Raw genomic sequence first — 14,696 nt, 5'->3', positions numbered from 1 at the left:
AAAGATTTCTTTTAAAGATTTTTAGAGCTGTGAAATTTTTTTAAAATAAATAAATCTCTTATTACTTATTTTAAAAAATATTTGTTATATTTATAGCCTCTCCTTATCAAGGTTTAAGGTACTTACAAACTCATTGAGCTAGGAAAATCATTTAAAACAAGGATGGAAAATATCTGACTTGGAAATCCTTGGCCAAAAAGTTCAAATCAAAACTTTATCGACCTGCCTGGGGCACTGGGTAGACCTTGTTGCCACTCAGGGACTCCTCCGACTCCTCCAACTCCTTGATTAACTTCTCCCCGTCTCAATGTCTGACTTAATGCCCACTAATTATGGAAAGTATTGCTAATCACTGAGCCCCAATCGCTTTATTAATCGGATTATGCTCTGAACACACACACAACACACACAAACACACATACAGGATAAATCGAAATACAGCCGCGTGCTTGATTAGCCATCAGAGGACTAATTTGCACATTGATGGCGTCTTTTATTGAGGTCTCGTCTGGCTAAGGCGAGCATGTTGATTGGCATAATTAGAGCCAAGTTAGTGCGCTCGTACGTGGTGTGTGTGTGTGTGAGCCGTGTGTGTGTGTATCCTCTATAACTCTATTTCATTAGTTGTGCAGCCGGTGCCATCCCAGGCCCTATCTGAATCTGAAGTCTGCCAGCCAGGGATCTGCATTATTTCAGTTGGAACTTCACTAAAGCCAGGAGGAGACCACAAGCAGAGCTTAACTAAGGACCACAGGGATAATATCTAGAAGGGAAAAGGGTACTGAATAATTAAATACCCTTTTAAAATATATTTAAAATTTTTAAAAATTAGTTTTCTATATATTTTATCATTTTTCTTATACTAAAAGAGTCCTAACAATTTATTTAAAAATATATTTAAATAAGATAACTATTTTATATTTACTTACAAGGTATTTACATACTTGTCTGTATTTTTTTTCTCCTAAAAAGATTATCTTAATTACCAAAACTAAAAGTATTTTAGACATCAAGGTTCTAGGACCTTTCTCTAGGGTATATAAACCAGAAAAGGAACCTAATGAAAACATGGTAATAAAAGATAAGCTTCTCCATGTGCCTGCTGCATGCGTGTTCTCTCTCTTAAACCAGAGCCCAGACTTAACTCCATTGTCCTGGCTTTCTATATCCTTTAGCCCAGAGATAAGAAGCTACGGACTCGACGCATTTAAGTAAAGTGCCAACGCAAATTGTATCGAGTTCTATCTCCATCTCTTGAACAGCTTCACCAGCCCACCTCTAGGTCTTCCCAAGCTCACCTGCAGGCTTTCACCAGCTCATCTCCAGCTCACCTCCAGCTCTTCACCAGCTCCTCTCCAGCTCTTCTCCAGCTCTTCTCCAGCTCACCTCCACCTCACCTCCAGCTCACCTCCATCTCCTCCAACTTCCTCATCTCTTCTCCATTTCCCTGCATAAATGAGACACGCATATTAACTGAATTTCAGTTCGAAACTAAACTCATTAAAGGATGCTACTACTGCTGCTGCTGTTGCCACTGCTGGGAGGGAAATCCCCTTTGGGATTGGGTTCGGATGAATTGCGATGCCATGGCAGAGACCTCGTTGTGTGTTGTACTACGCGATTGTAATCACACCTGCCGCTATAAACTTGCTGCCGGGGATTTGCATGGCCAACAATTAAATGAATGGAAAACTTCGCTTCAGTCAGAAGAGAGAAAGAGAGAGAGAGAGTGGAAAAGCTCTTGTTTTCTACTCTATTTTCTATTTCTGTTGCTATAGCATTTTAGTGGCAGATGAGAAGATATAAAGTTACATACGTAAAGGGGTTTATGCGAAGGTTAAAATAAATATATAAGAGATAGAGCTTGAAAAATAGTTCTAAAAAATATTTAATTTAGTAAACTATTTATATATTCTTAGTTATGTAAAAAATCTTTTCTTAAAATTGACTTTTTATGAAATTTAAACAATTTATACAGCAGTTTGAGCTTGAAAAATAATTCTAAAAAATATTTAAAATTGTAAATTATTTATATTTTCAGAGTTATGTTTAAAACAATTCCCTAAAGTTCATTTTTTAATGATATTTTCAAAAATTGAGCTTAAAAAACAATTCTAAAAAATATTTAAAGTGGTAGATTATTTCTATTTTCATAGTTAAGTAAAAAAAAATTCCTTAAAATTGATTTTTCCATAAATTTTAAAAAATTAGATAGTAAATTGAGCTTGAAAAATAATTTAAAAAATATTTTAGGCAGTAAACTATTGTTATTTTCATTCAACAAAATTATACAGCAGCTTCAGCTTAAACAAAAAATTCTTAAAAATATTTAAAGTGCTAAACTATTTCTATATTTAAAGCCAAAGTAGACGTTTTATAAAATTTAACCCCAATCTACTCTCAATTTTTAAATTCCTTTAAAAAACCAAACAAAGGCTTCCCTTTTTTATATTTATTTTCCCTAAAATTCATTTGATTTTTACCATAAAAGCAGCAGCGTGTAAACAGCATGTTTAGCAAATGGGGAAAATGGGAAACTTGCCTGCAGGAATTTGACTGATTAGCCAGTTTTTGGAATGGCGTTGCTGCAAATGGAGCACGTGACTGCCAAAGAGAGACAGAAGCAGGAGCACAACCAAAAGAGCAGGAATAAAGGGGAGGGATGGAGGATGGAGGAGCAAGGAGTCCCGAGCATAGCTTGGGGGAATCCCCGATGCTGATGCCGCCGCTGTGCATGGCAAGTGCACGTTTTGTAACGAATTGAAAACATTGTCGTCCCTGGTAATGCCACTGCCACCATCCATCCTCCACTCCAAAGTCCCAGTCCTCCTCTTCGCTCTCCCCCTTACACTTTACTCCACTCATTCAGTCAGTCATTCATTCATTCATTCATTCATTTGCTGCAACATTGTTGTGAAGCAGCCAACAATGATGTCGTCTAATGAATGCGGCAACAGTTCCTCGACAGCAGCCGAAATTCGAAATGACTTTTTATCGCTTTTAAGGGACATACAACCAGAAAAAGGATCAGAGGGAGCTCCCTTGACAGGCGGCCATCAAAAGCCTTAAACAAACATTGAGTGCATCAAATGGCATTTTCGATGACAATTTCTTTCAATTAAATTGACATTTCGCCATTTGCGCTTGAACGGAGAGAAGGGACTTGCCAATGCACTTGAAGAAGGGTTTATAAAATAATTTTAAAGTATTTTTAAAAAAGGGAAGAGTCTTATTTTTTATTGGAATAATACATTAATTTAGGAAATAAACTGCAATTTAATAAAATTCAAGACAACAAAAGCTTGAAAATTTATTATTAAAAGCTTATGAGTGAGAACACTAAGAATATTATATTTTAAACATTAAGGGATTAAAAAATTAGTCTAGTATATATTGGAGTAATAAATAAATTATAAAAATGTAAGCCTATTTTAATAAATATTTATAAGAAAATGACTTTAAATAATTTATGATAAGAATACGAATGATTTTTAAATGAACTTAAATTCGTTTTGTTTTTAAATCTTTGGTAAAAATTTTAATAAAATATATACTTTTCTAAAAAATATTCTTTTCTTTGAAAATTCTTTTATTAAGATAATTATAATATCGTTATCTGTTCTTAAGAGCTAAAATCAAACTTAAATTTCTAAAAATATTTAAGATATACTATATTTCCTTTTTAAAATATGTTTTTTGGTTATAAATCCTTCTCAAAACCCACACCTTCCTTTTCCCATGTGTAACTGCACTTGGATAATAAACCATCTTGGGGTATTAAATACAAAAATGAATATCTAGCATGGCCCAGAGGGACGCTCCCTCTGTTGATTGCACTGCCATCGCAGTGAAGCCAATCCAATTCAAATTTCAGACTTGGCTAAGTAGCAGCGGAAAAACTGAAGCGAAAAGTTCAAACAAATGTGCGGTGGTAGGGGGAGGGAGATGGTAAACCCCCAAGCCAGGCATCAAGTTTTGTTGATTTTTGGACCACCCAAAGCCTCCTCCTCTGACTACTCCATCTACTCCACCTCCTCCTGTACCTCCTCTGCCTTCTATACCTCCTCCTGCACCTCCTCTTCCTCCTTGGCGCAATCCTTTTAGCCCTCCGCCACTGCATTCCGCTTTTTGTTAATTTAGCATAAGTGACGAGTGAGTGACTCTTGGCAAATGCCTTTTTGGCCAAGAGCGTGAAGATTGATTAGAGCGTGAAAATTGTTGGCATTTCGCGGGCGGTGCTCTCCGTTTTTATCATTTGGAGAAGCTGTAACACAGCTGAACCAACAATTGATGACTGTCAATGGTACATAATTAATTAACATTTAATTCGGGAAAGTGCACTGCATAATTTATAGACTTGTGAGCGTAAAAAAAAAGTTTAAATAAATATATGTACATTAAATATAAATATTTAATAATTATGCTTTATGCATGCGACAGTTGCAAATGAGTGTGTGATTCTCTTTTTGCATTTTTATTTCACATTTTGTGTGTTGAGTGTGATTGGAAAATTTTATGACTGTCTGATACAAAATATTCAGGCATTATTACAAATAAAATTAAAGTGTAAGGGAGAGGTGGATTTGGCAAGAGCTGGTAGTTTGTTAATATTTAATTGGTAGTAAATAGCAATGATATATTGATGGAGAGCATTTTATATAAATTTATTTAAGCGATACATTTTTTTTTTTTTTTGAATAACATTAAAAGTGGATTTTATATGCATTTATTTTAAATATTTATTGTGCTATTTAATAACAATTAAAGTGTATTTTGTATACATTTATTTAAGTGCCACAGAGTTAATTTATTTTAAATATTAATGGAAAATATTTTATTTAAATTTATTTAAGCGATTTAGAGGTTTTCCTACAAAAACAAAAAACCAAATTGGTCTAAATTAATTTAGAAAAATGGTAAAAATATATTATAAATAATTTTAAATGCAGAGTTTATTTTAAATACATTAAAATTAATTTTCAGTATAAAATATGTTAAGTTTAGAGCTTACTGTGTATTTTTTTTATTAAATAATGGAACTTGAAACGTTTACCTCCTTAGAAAATATAGAAAAAATAGCTTAAAATAAAATAAAATAAATTAAAAAATCGTATTTAAGATTAGGGGAATAATTTTTATTAGTTGCTTCAAAGAATCAATAAGTTTTAAGCTTAAACCTCATTTCAAATTGAATTGCTTGACTTTAAGAAAGCACTTTCTAATTAATAACTCCATAAACTAACCCACACTCACCATAATAATAAATAATTGATTCCACCTGTATTTCACCCACTGAACCACCGTTAAGAATTTATTAGTTTTCCATTGAAAAGTCGCTGTCTATCCTGGTGAGAGGCATCTATTTCGCTTTGCACTTAATGCTGGCTAATGGCCCAACAACCTGACAACCAAGAGACATCACCAGCAGAGCCAGCAATAACAACAACAACAGCAACAACTGCAACAGAAACAGGAAGGATGCAGGGAGCATTGGCAAAGAGGCATCAATCATACGCCACGTAAACCGCAAGCCGAAAGCCGCCAGTCGAAAGCCATTTTAAGCTGCATATTTATGGCTAAGCAGGGAGCTGGTGGCTGCAGCTGGCAAGGATTCACAGGAATGGGAAAGCGAGAAACATGGAAAAACGTTGCAGCTGCATGGAGAACGATAAGCGAGAGCAAAGAGTTGGGAGCTGGCCGGGATTCCGTTTCCCTGGGGATTCACAACGAGATATGCATGTTAAGTTTAGACCAGGAAAGTTATGCCCCGATCCGAGCCGGGCCCGGGTTCCCTGTAACTGTAACTGCGGTTAAGTCAACAAATTAAAACTTTTTCCTAGTGCCATGGCTGGGGAAATGAGGATGAGACAGAGTCGACGGCCGGGAACTTATGCACGAGTTATGCGCCAAGGAATAAAATACTATTTAATTAAACTTTTGCACGTGGCCACGTTTTGTGTTTGCCTCGAAAATATAATAATTTTAATTCAATTTACACGCAGTAAATGTAGAGATAGAGAGAGAGATAGAGAAAGAGAGAGATCCCCTAGAGTATTTCATTTAAAACTAATTTGGACATGGCACATTTCCGGTGTTCTGGCCACGTGATTTTCGGGGCATAAATAACCTGGCATGTTGCTCATTTGTACAAGAGAGAAAAAAAAGGGGTTTTTTGGGGTTTTTCGTTTATATAAATTGCTTGTGAAATTGAATCTTTATGGTTCAGCTGGAATATTTTGGCAGATAGTCTATAAATTATGGCCACAAAGGGCAGACGCACAGGCAAAAAGTTGTTTTGGGATTTTTCTCCCATATATGTATATATATATTATTTTTCTGCTGTTGTGGGAAATGGCTCACATATGTTGGCACTGCTTTTGTCTGGTTTTCTTTGCTGCTTTTTGTTGTTGTAAATGATTATCTTGGGGTTGTCTGTTAAAGTGGCACATTTTGTGGCCTGGCAAATGGCTAGAACATTTTCAAATAGTTTCTAAATTAGTTTGCAAATGTTTTTTTGGGGTGGCATGGGGCGTATGCGTAATATTTTCTTTTTAAGGGTCTCTTCACTGTTAGCCTCTTCAATTTATTTGCTCTTATTGAAGCCTGTGTAGTGTAGCCTATCCACTTTAAGCATTTACAATTTTTCACAATTTTTCACGCTGCTCACCCTGGCGTATACGCAATATGCTAATCAAGCTTTCATAGCATACTTTGCAGCTCATTTGCATAGTACTCACCACACACACGTACACATACGTAGCAGAAGAGTTGCTTTTTATATAAAACCATGAATTGCCACCCGCTATATATTAAATGTATGTATATATAACAGCATATATGTATGATTGATCGGTCCTGCCATCATCCATTTGCCAGGGTTAATTCCCAGAGAGAGAGAGGAGAGACGAGACCCAGACCGACTTTCCATTTAGTTACTTGCTTCCTGTAATATTCATGACGCTCTCAAGTCCAAGACTCAGGACTCCTCCTGAGCAAAGTCAAATCGAGCCTTGGGCCTTTCGTTCGTTCCTTCGCTCGTTTACAGCTGTAAGTGTTGTAATAAGTGAAGTGTATTTATCCAACAACAAGCTGCAGAGAAGGAACCCCCTGTAACCGGTAGACATCGTCCTTAAAAGCCTTCCCTGCTCCAATTTCCCCCTTAACTTCTCTCTTGCTCCCCCTTGAAAACTTTACGAAAACGTTGCGAAAATTGTTTGCGGCCATAAAATTGTGTGCAACCGAAGCTACCAGCTACCAGAGTCCGAAAAAAGCCCCCAGGCTGAAGTTGTAATTGGGAATGAGCTCGCACAGACATTGGACTTGCCGTTGGGCATTTTTGGTTAGCAGGTCCTGCTGCTACACTGTAAATATTGATAATAAAATTGATTTGGTCTTTGGTCTCTTGGCAATCTTTAAGCCACAATGAATGTTTATATGATTGGGCAATGACTGTTTATTTGCTTATTTACATTTTCGATTGGGGGGAGTTTATGGAAATGGTAGATTTTTGATGGGAAAATATGGGGTTTTTTAGTATGGAGTGAAGTAGGGAAACAGAGAGCTTGGGAAAATATAAAATCTTGATTTTAAGTTGCCTAAAATGGCAGAATTTTGTGGTCATTTAAATGAGATTTAAGTGATATTAATATGAGAGGTAATTCCTATTTAATAGTTGGTTTTAGTTCTAATTAAGGAATGTTTCTTAACAAACTAAACTTCATGTAATTTGTCAGAAATGTTATATTTATTTTAGTTTAGTTTTCCAATTTTTCTGTTTGATTATCCTTTCAACGTAATATAATTAATTTTATTCAAAATTTGGGTATGTATTTCCCTTTTTCCGCAGTGAACTCAGCTCATCTCTTTGGGTTATCAAGTTATTAAGTTTATGTAATTGTTGTTCCTCTGCCAGCATTTGATTTGGAATGGCTTATGGCAGCTTATGGAGGCGTTATCTTCCTAAAACTTGTCCCCTGGCTGTCTCTCGCCTGCCAAGTTTTCAGTATTTTTTGTTGTTTTGTTACAGTTTGCCTGCTTCCGCTTCCGGTGTCAGTCTCAAGTTCAAAGTGAGTGGCAAGAATGTGGGCTCTAATCAGACTCAGCTGTGCATTGCAGTGCAAAATCAAGTGTCAATGCGTTGACTCCATGTTATTTGTAATTCAGTCGAGCACAAAAATAGAGAGATGAGCCGCCAGGAAGCGAGTGATGAACGGTAGTCATTTCTGTATTCTTGTATTCCTGTTTCGTATTCTCTCTCTCTCTATTTTTAAAAAGGGAAAATCCTCTAAGCAATTTGCAGGCATTCCTTTGGCTTTGTCGATGCGCCTTGTCGGCAGTTGATTAATGATGACAAAAGTGGGTAGGATAGCGGAACGAAGCCTGGGCAGAAAGCTTAATCAACAGATGCGACAGATGAGGAGCGTAGTACCATGTCAACCCCAATACCTTCTGCCGCCTCACCTCATCAGCGTTTTGTCCTTGTTTCGTGGCGGTGGGCGTGCCTTTGCTCGGTTACTTTGATGTTTGCCTCACGTAACCACGCCCCATGTTCATGTGCCCTCACCTCACCCCTCTGAAGCTAGCATAAACATAAAAATTCCCCAGGAACAGGCTTTAAATTTGGACACAGCGAAATATAACCTATTTCCCAGGAGGCAATGGCTAATAAAAATTGGACCAGTTAACTTGAAATGGTCATTGTTTTCGTTTTGAATCGATTACCCCAAAAAAGGGCTGGGTCATAAATCCTTCTACCAGGAAACATGAATCATTTTGGAGGACTTGCCTTGCTCTCTCCTGGCATAAATGTCACCAAATTTGATCGAAATGCCAATCAATTTGAGGATCTTTCTCTGAAGCTGCTGCTTTTCCTGCTGGGCATTTCAAATATCTCTTTCACATTTCGCGTATTTAATTTCGTTTTATGGTATTTTATGGCAGCAGTGCAGGCGGAGAGGCGGCGGGGGCATAAGTCAAAAGCGGCCATAAAAAGCGTCTTGCCGAGGCATGCGCTTATATTACGCATACGCCGTGTTGAACACGCAATAAAAATACCAATTGCAGTGTGTATGTGTGTGTGTAAGCGAGAGGTGGTTTGTGGGGGCGTGGCCATTGCCATTGTTTCGTAATGTGGCTGCATGCAAAATTTATTGTTGATTTTATTTTCACCGTCGTCCTTTTTACACAACACATTTCCCGCTTCCTTTTTGTGCATTTTTATGGGCATAAATTTACAAGCAGCCACCGGGTTGGGTTCGGTGAGGGTCCTTTTGGTGGCAACTCGGTGAGGGAAAGGCAAAGGCAACGACGCTCAGGTGCGTTATTGTGTCAGCCTTGACCGACAGTCGAGAGAGAGAGAGAGAGAGAGGGAAAACGAGAGCTGGAAAATCTTTAGCAGGCATAAATTCAACTGAAAAGCCACCAGCTGGTAACCCAGGACAGTTGCAAGTTGAAAAGTTAAATATACACAAGGCGTTTATAAGAAAACACTGAGCAAAATAATAAAGAAGAGTCAGAAAAAGCTTCAATAAATTTAATAGGATTTTTTTTATATTTAATAAATACGATTTTTTGTATAAAAAATATATTTAAAACTTAAAAACCCTTTTATTTATATCTGAATACCTTGATTTAACTATTTATTTTCCACTTAAAGGTTCTTCATTATTCACTTAACTGTTTATTTAACTTTAAAATTGATTTTCCCTACCCAAACTCCAAGGTCTAATCAATTCTGTATAACCTTTTTCTTATTTTTCTTTATTTTTTTTCTTTATTTTTCTATTTTCTAACAGTGCCCTTGTTTGATTACATGTATTTGCGCCTGGCTAATCCGACGAGTAAGGACCTCAAGATGCTTGTCTTTTGGCAGCAACTTCGACTCCGCAGCGACTTGGTTCTGGGATTGGGTTTGCGTGCAGGACATCCATTAGACGAGGAGGACAACGGCAAACGAGGACAGCCTGGCAGAGCTAGGAGCAAGGAGCAGCAGCAGGGAGCAGGGAGCAGTACCGCGATTCTCCGGGCACGTGGCAGCTTATATGTACTCACACATCCTTGTTGTGCCTGCCCCTTGGAAACGAGCGTGAAAGTATTTTCAGCATTTTTTGGCGTAGCGCTGAAACGGCCAATTAATATTCCCCTGCCCCAGTCTCGTCTTTTTTGCACCCCTACCCATGCTTTTCCCCTCTTACCTGGCTTTCCCTCTTACCTTTTTTTTGGGGGTGCCTCCTTTGCTGCCTGTTTGGAGGCCTATTGATTTTTTGTTACCTTTGCAAACTTGTTGAGGCCTGAGCGGCGGGCACACGCCCAACAATTAAGCCATTTTGTTCCCCAACTCCACTTGGCGAGGGGTTTTCCCTTTTCAGGAGGGGTGGATATCAGGATGGGTGTATGACTGTGGAAATTGTGGCTTTGTGTGTTGTCCAACTGCAATTGATATCGCCCCACTGCATTCGCTTTCGTGTAATTGCAATGCATAATTCCGATGGGTTTGGTGGTTCAACGGTTGTTCGGCGTCAGGTGAAGCGTTATAATGCGCTTATGTCCTGCGTCCTGTGTCCTGCGTCATGTCGGGGAAATCTCACGGAGGCAGCCAACTAATATAATTAGGCAGATAACGCGTCCAGCCAAATCAAATGCAGTTAGTCGACGTCACGGGGCTTTGTCCCTTGACTAATCGAAAAGATAAATGGCTGAGTGATGACTTGGGTTTGCATTTCGTGGGAGGGTTTCGATAAATGGAGGTTCTAATTGAACTAAGATTAAAATTTGAATGTGTCTTGGGAATTCTTCAGTATTTATATAAAAATTTAGCATTAAAAACATTAAAAATTGACATTTTTTATTTTGTTTTTTTGTTATTCAATTCAGAGTTCATAGAAAAGTTTCTAAGAAGAGCTGAGATATGTTTATTTTTCAACTGTTATAAACTGTTATAAAAACTTTAAATCCTCTTAATTTTTAGCAGCATACTGTTGAGCTGCAAATGTTAAGTGCTTTGTGTAAAAAATATATTTGAATGCTTAATTTCTTCATTTATATTTGTATATTTATATTTAATAACTATTTTGCACACTCAATAATTTGATATATTTACCCTACTATTAAATTTCCCCTTAATCAAGCCAATGCAAACACTCTCAACAAAGAACTATTTACATTTTTCATATACTTTTATTTGCTATGCAAATTTAATTAGAATTAATTAAACTAATTGCTGTGATAAATGCCAAGATTCCCCCTGCTGGTTATTTAGTATTCTCGGCCACTTGTTGAATGGCTCTTTTTGGTCCTTTTGGCATTTGCCAGACTGGGAAAAAGCCAGGAAAGGCACACATACACACACACTTTGCGAGTGCTGTCACAAAGTGTTCGCACAATTATTTTAAATGACTCGAAACAAAAATTAAAAATGCAATAATTGCATAATGAAGGCGTGTGCCAAGAGGGTCGAAAGGAGTTTGGGCAAGTGGCCAAAACGGATGAGGCATGCTTTGTCGAAGCTCTGCAAAGCTTTGTGTGCATAATTCTGGCCAGGTCCTGTGGCTCTCTACCAAGGAACTCTCCCAAATAACTACACAAAAAAAAAGGAGAGGTTTGTAGATGGTGTGAACAAAGAGAGCAAATCCAAAGCGGCTTAAATGTGTGCTAAGTGCCGTTGAGCTTATAATGAAACACGACGCACACACCCTAACCCACACACTCAATGGCCATTTACACCTGTGACCAGGTATACATACAGTTAAGCACTGCAAAAAATAGGTATTTAAGCTAAGAAATATATTTTAAAGAAAGCTAACCAAGTTCTGCTAAGAAAGGTCTCTAAGAAAGGTTTAAAAAAGGTTCATAATTCTGATTTCATAGCTCTGAATTTTATAGAATTCTCTCCTTTCAGTTTTCATATTAAAATACTCCTTTAAATACTCTTTTCTCTCAGTGTTTTATCCATACAAAGAGAAAGTTAAAGACACGTATAGTGGGGACACGCAGTGAAGCAAAGTTCCCCCACAGCAGCCAAACTCCCTCTTCACCGCACTTCCTCTGTTTGTCCAGGTAAAGCTGGGGGCCAAAACGCAAAAACCACAAATACCGCCAACACATACAGGCCTCGGTCACAGGCACAACACCCACAAACCCCAACACACACTAGAGGCACACAAAGCCCTGAACTAGGCACTGGCTCAACCGCAGAGAAACAGTGAGAGAGACTCGTTTGTTATTCTGTTTTTTATGATTTATTTGCCAAACAAAATTTCCGTTGTCATCTCCTTGATTGATGGCCCCAAGGTCCCAGGTCCCAGGATGCTGTCAGTCCTCCTATTCATTTGAGTGTGTTATTAAACTCATGCTTAATTAACGCAATTATCCTGGCCATTTGTTTTGCCAGCAAAAGTCCGCCAAATGTGTGTTCGATGAGGCAAAACGATGGCCGCCTGGGAGTCCTTCGAGGCACCATCCCTCAATTACATATCACATCAAAGTGATTTTCAACGCGGAAAGAAGGAGAGTTTTCCTGGAGTGCACTGAAATAATGGGGAAATTGATAATATTTTTTGGGACAAAATATATAAAGTGGTTGTTTTGTTATTTTACGCACTGAAATCGTAGTATATGAAATAAGGAATTAATTATAATTAATTAAAAAACCTTGCTCAAGTATAAATAATGGAATTTGGAAAAGTTTTTAGCTGAATAGAGCAAACTGATTTATAAATAAATAATTTATTAAGTGAGCTTGATGATTTTTTTTAAGTTTTCACAATTTTAATGAAGTAATAGTATTAAAGAATTTTACTTTTATTTTATCATGATCTTAAAGTTAAAAAAAAATCAATAATAAGCCAAAAATGCTTGTATTTCAAATCGGAAAGATTTAAGTCTTTTTTTGCAAGTAAAGTCTTTTTTTAACTAATTTTTTTTAATTTTTGGGTAAAAATCTAAATTTAAAAAGTCTGTAACTCAGGCAAAAATGCATTAAATTCAATTCGGAAAGCTGTTTTGTCTTAGTTTTTACAATGTTTATTAATCTGCATACTTAACTAAAAACTTTAAAAAATTCAAATTTTTAACAATTTTAATGATGTAACCCCTTACATATTTTTCGAAAAATTGCGAAATTTTTTTTTTCTCTCAGACATGTCTAAATCGACTCAGCTGTTGATGCTGATCAAGAATATATATGGTTTATAGGGTCGGAAATGACTTCTTCACTGAATTTAAAACTCGATACGATAGTATAGCTAGATGAGCATCACTGGCAGTTAGTGAAATGCCATTTTCTCCCAATAATGCAAAATAGCTAGATGCGCATCACTGCCGTTAAGCCTGATTTTATAGCCTCCCAATAGGCAAAATAGCTAGATGAGCATCACTGCCATATAGCCCGATTTTATTGCCCCCCAATATTGCAAAATATAGCCAGATGAGCATCACTGATGCACATGAGCATCACTGATGCAAGTGAGCAAAATTTCTAAAATTTGGCCGCTTTCCAAACTGGGGTAACAGGCGAACAGAAACCAGCAGCAAGCAACTGAAAACTGGTATAAACTGTTATAAAAAGTCCAAGTTTCAAACCATTTAGGAGCCGGCGCAAGTAAGCGGAGACTCAAACCTTTTGAATCCAAATTTAGGTGTTATTTTACAACTGCACCTGGGCAGTTAAATTCAAATTCAAATTTGGCAGTTAAATTCAAATTCAAATTTGGCAGTTAAATTCAAATTCAAATTTGGCAGTTAAAATATTTAAAAAAATGTAAAAAATTCTACATTTGAATTTGAATTTAACTGCCAAATTTGAATTTGAATTTAACGACGATCAGTTTCAGTGTGACCAGGTGCAGTTGTAAAATAACACCTAAATTTGGATTCAAAAGGTTCGAGTCTTTGCTTAGTTGCGCAGGCTCCTAAATGGTTTGAAACTTGGACTTTTTATAACAGTTTATACCAGTTTTCAGTTGCTTGCTGCTGATTTCTGTTCGCCTGTTACCCCAATTTGGGAAACGGGCAATTTGCATGGAAATGTTCGGAAATTTGGATGGGCTGCTGTAGGGATGTTGTTGTTAAAAGTTTGTTGTTGCCATAAGCTGTTGTTGTCGACAACAAATAGGTATAAATGCATAAAATAAAATATAACAGTTTATACCAATTATTATTTTTGCCCAAATGTTTTTATAACAGTTTATACCAGTTTTCAGTTGCTTGCTGCTGGTTTCTGTTCGCCTGTTACCTCAGTTTGGAAAGCGGCCAATTTGAATGAAAAGTTTTGCTCACTTCCATCAGTGATGCTCACTTCCATCAGTGATGCTCACTTTCATCAGTGATGCTCACTTCCATCAGTGATGCTCACTTCCATCAGTGATGCTCACTTCCATCAGTGATGCTCACTTCCATCAGTGATGCTCACTTCCATCAGTGATGCTCACTTCCATCAGTGATGCTCACTTCCATCAGTGATGCTCACTTCCATCAGTGATGCTCATCTGCATCAGTGATGCTCATTTGCATCAGTGATGCTCATTTGCATCAGTGATGCTCATTTGCATGCTCATTTGCATCAGTGATGCTCATTTGCATCAGTGATGCTCATTTGCATGCTCATTTGCATCAGTGATGCTCATTTGCATCAGTGATGCTCATCTGCATCAGTAATGCTCTATTGGGACAAAATGCATCTCTCTAACTGCCAGTGATGC

Source organism: Drosophila kikkawai, chromosome 3L (assembly GCF_030179895.1).
Source record: "Drosophila kikkawai strain 14028-0561.14 chromosome 3L, DkikHiC1v2, whole genome shotgun sequence".
NCBI classification, from domain to species: domain Eukaryota; kingdom Metazoa; phylum Arthropoda; class Insecta; order Diptera; family Drosophilidae; genus Drosophila; species Drosophila kikkawai.
Note: the sequence above shows the minus strand (reverse complement) of the source record.